Source organism: Pinus tabuliformis, chromosome 1_2, assembly GCF_031772625.1.
Source record: "Pinus tabuliformis cultivar Carrire ecotype Pingquan chromosome 1_2, CPIR1, whole genome shotgun sequence".
Taxonomy (NCBI): Eukaryota; Viridiplantae; Streptophyta; class Pinopsida; order Pinales; family Pinaceae; genus Pinus; species Pinus tabuliformis.
The window spans coordinates 1,206,166,681-1,206,170,968 of record NC_142298.1 but is presented as its reverse complement, the minus strand read 5'-3'; the positions used below and the strand labels follow the sequence as shown (position 1 = coordinate 1,206,170,968).

General features: G+C 41.6%; 1 pseudogene; it reads right to left on the bottom strand.

The window, feature by feature from the left end:
* Nucleotides 1-393: 393 nt before the first annotated feature.
* On the bottom strand, nt 394-812 carry LOC149210601 (uncharacterized protein At2g34160 pseudogene; annotated as a pseudogene).
* Between the last annotated feature and the right edge of the window lie 3,476 nt (nt 813-4,288).

Sequence of the window (4,288 nt, the reverse complement as noted above, 5' to 3'; positions counted from 1 at the left end):
AAGTATAAATTTGATTGTGAATAGTTTCCAAGCTCCAACTTGGACTTTAGTGAGGCTCCAACCTCCCGAGCACCAACTCTATTTTGCAGTGGTTCTGCACTTAGGAGCACCTACCCCAATGACTTCAGTCCTGTTCAGTTCTGAGGCTCCAACCAAACCTTGGTATAAATAGGTATGCTACTGCACTCTATTCAGCTGAGGTTATCTTACTCGTGCTCTCCTGCCTCTGCTGCCTGTACAGCCTCTGCTGCTTTTTCTGCCTCTTTTTCTCCTACTGCTTCTACTATCTCACCCTCGGGTTCTTCACCGCCATAACCACCCCAACAGTTCTCTGTTTCTACTGTTTTATACATTCCCATGCCTTTGTCCATTCATTTCCTCTTACACCGTCTCTTAGGCTTCCCCCTCAGTCGCTGTCGTTTCCTCTGACTCGCTTGATCTTTCAGCTTCCCTCTCTTCAGCAGCAGCCATCAAATCATTGAATTATTTTGATTTTCCCAGTATTATTTCAACCTTTGCTTTCTGGATGGGACGACCTCTTGATTCATCTCTCATATCAATGGTAGATGTTGAGATTTCTTTTCTACAGCTAGACCATTGTTCTTCAATATCTCAGCAATAGTAACCACTGTGGCAATGGCCATTCCTAAAGCAAATAGCTCCACTTCTTCATGCTGCTGCATATACCTCTTGGCGAGGTTGACATAGAAGAAGAGCGGCTTCTTGGTATTGGGGACTTGAATCCTATTTTTCTTGTGAACATCATTCAGATCCATGTTTCCAACTCACTCAGTGATTTCTTCCACAACCATCGTTCTTGTGCTTTGCTCTTCAGGAAATTTTCCCCTCTTAATACCTCTACGTTACTTCTTCGCCTCCATTGTTTTATTCCAAAGACCCATGTAATCGCGCCCATATTAGCCTCTACCACATTCGCAATCGTAGCTGTTGATCACCCTCATCCAACGGTTCCCACATTGGTACGGCATTTTGCTTGCACATTAAACCTTGTGCATCTCCTCACCGTCTGATCAAACCCCGCCGCGATCGGACGACAGTCGCACCTTTCCTCACCGAAACCTGCATACGCGTTAACCTGTGGGGGCGGCGGGTTTCATTTTCCACACATCATATTTTGATTGGATCGCTGGCCCTTTTACGTATACCATCGAACCCTGGTGGGCGGTGTGGGGAATACCGCTTACTGCCTACCTGTACATCTCCCGTGCATTATCGTCCACGCATCTTTCGCATGCGACGACTGTTGGATCCGCTGCTCTTTGATCCGACGGCTCACTTTCACCTCTCCCTCTCGTTAACCTGTGTGCATCTTTATCACCCACGACCGTTGGATCTGCCCGTCGTGCTGTATCTACCGTCCATCTGCACAACTTTGATAGTGTATTTGCTGGGGATTCATAGTATTCCGCCTCCATTTACATTAATGCATATTTATATGGTTTCTGCTCCAATAATGGTTTCTGCTCCGATGGCTCTGTGTGCTCCTCTTCTTCGGCTCTGTGTGGTGCTAATTCTTTCCCTTTTTATTATCTACCAAACCAGCATTCTGCGCCTCGTGGAGTCATTGTTGGGAAACCTATGGATCTCGCTACTTATATGCAACAACCACGGTCTCCTGTGGCCTATATGCACAATATGTTGCAGCGTGGATACATACACACAAGGGAATCAAAAACCACCCAACTCTGGATAACTAAGGCATGATGACCTGATCATGATTTGGTTGAGGGCTGTGTCTTCATTTTTATCTTCCTTTTGGGCTTTCTCTTCTCTGTCTGCTCCTTCCTTTTTGGGCTTTCTCTGCTCTCTCTACTCCTTGAATATTGCCATATTGACATCAATGACAATGCGTGTCCAACATCTAGCTCAATATTTCTTGGGTACATTCTGTTACGACATAAGATAGTAAATATCTGAATTCACAGGTATTATATGCTACAAAATAACATAGTAAATATGTAATCTCAGGTATTATATGGTACAATTTGCTACCATATACCATAATTAAATCCATGATTTGTGAGCGAATCTAATAGCTTCTATTTACACAATTTTAGAGGAAGAGAAACACATATGAAATGACATATAGAGGATAACACATACTTCATACCCCAAATGCTTGGAATCACCCGATCTTCTTCATTAATATTCTAGAATGAATTACATACCATAGGCCCAAATAGGTGAAAATGTGCAGGAACAAAGAAAACTCATGGAATAAGAAATTTAGACCAAAATTAAAACCTCCTTCTCTGTAAATAGAACTAGGAATCTCTATAGAGATAGAATTCAGAGCCCTAGAATACAAAATTTGGGAACCTTTAAAATGAGTTTCTTCCCCCTAATTATAAGGAGAGGGGGAACTTGGAACAACAATTATAAACTATCTTCTAAAGTTACAGTTGTCTGATCAACTAGCTGTCTCAACATGCACATATTCAAATGATTACATTACGGATTGATTCATTCTTTAAAATTGAGAGAATTACAAAAAAAAAACATGGGAAAATTGCAGGATGGCCACAACAAAATATCTTCATGTCGATTCCTGTGATCGCCTATGATTAGGTCACGTCTTGCCACAATGTTCCTCTACATTTACTAGCTGATATTCCTGTTGCTTTCTCCCCCTATCTACTTGAATTCCCTACTTTTTGGAGCTGGAAGCGATCAACCGTGGTGGCATTAGCGTTGCTCTGTAACATATTTGCTAACCCATCCATCTACATACACTCTAGGCCATATTTATCATAACCCAATATATCTCGTAACTCTTATAAAATATTTTTATGAAAACACAAAACTTTGATCGCCCTTGGATCCTCTTGCTTAATCTCCTTTATCAATTCTCAACCATGGGACCAATGCCTATGACCAAAGGCTTAATACATAGGCGTTGCAATATTGGAGCCTTCTATCCTTGTAACTTCAGTTGAAATGAAATTCTAAAAGCATAAAGTTCTGATGCCTTTAGTCTTTTCTTCCATTGGTCCTCTTCTTGTTTATCCCATGGGGCCAAGTATCATGACCTCAGGCTCAACGTTTTGGTGCTAAATCCTTTGGGCTCTTGTCGAGGTCTATTTCTCTTTGTAATTCAAGCTTCACCCTTGGTTATTTGGATAGTCATTACCAAGCACCACCACATATCGGAGCCCCTCTTCATCGTAACTTTTCCAAATTATAATTTTCACTAGAGTTACCAAATTGTCATCCCCATTATGGCCCATAGTGCTTAGGTGCTAAATATTCCATGTGCCCTTTCTATGGATAGTCATGACCAAGCTCCACCACATATCGGAGTCCCTCTCATCGGAATCTTTGTCGAATGCTAATTAAAAAAGAGTTACGATGTCGTCTTCCTTTGAAATACAGACCTCTGAAGTGACATCATGCCGGTGTCTTCATATCCATGTCATGCCTTGTGGGTAGTGACACGTGTCACCCATATTTGTCCCTTTAGGCCCTCCAAATTTATGAAATTTTCTACCACATGTCCTTGTCCCACCATGTCATGCTGACATAATCTACCTTGTCAGCTTCTCGGAACCAACTATATGCTGCCATGTGTTGATTTTTGAGGAGAGATAAAGGGTCCCTAGGGTCCTTTGTTTTGTTCTAGTTTCCTTTGTACTTTCATGACCAAGTGCCAGTGATATATCAAATCCCTCTTCATCGGAAATTTTTCCAAAAGAGTTTTGATGCTTTCAACCTCTAATATTCCTTCTTAGCACTTAGGTGCTCTGACTAGATTTATGCCCTTGGTTCTCTAGATCTTTTGTGACCAACTGCCACATGATTTCAGAGCTCCTTCCATCGAAGCTTCTTCCAATAAAATTTTTGATGGCCTATGCTCCGCGGTCCCACCTTGTTCTATGCCCCTTGGTCCTTTGGAATGCTTTACGACTGAGTGCCTGCCTAAATCAGGGACCCTCTTCATCGTAAGTTTTTGAAAAAGGAATTAAAATTAAGTTTTGAGGCTTTCAATCCTCCAAAAAATTGATCTCTGATATGCCTTCTTGTCATCCTTCCCATATCAGGTTTTGATATGATTAAGTCCTGCATTTCAGCACTTCTCTTTAGATTTCAGCTTTCCTTTTGGCTTTGAGACTTAGGCTTTTGTTTTTTGGTCTCCCCCTCATGATTTTTGCCTCTGATATTTGATTTCCTCTTTGGCCTTTTTGCACTTCAGCTACCCTTTCTGGTCACCATTTGACATCATTTGACATCATTCCAAAAAAGGTGTAATAGGTGACAACATTAGCTCCAA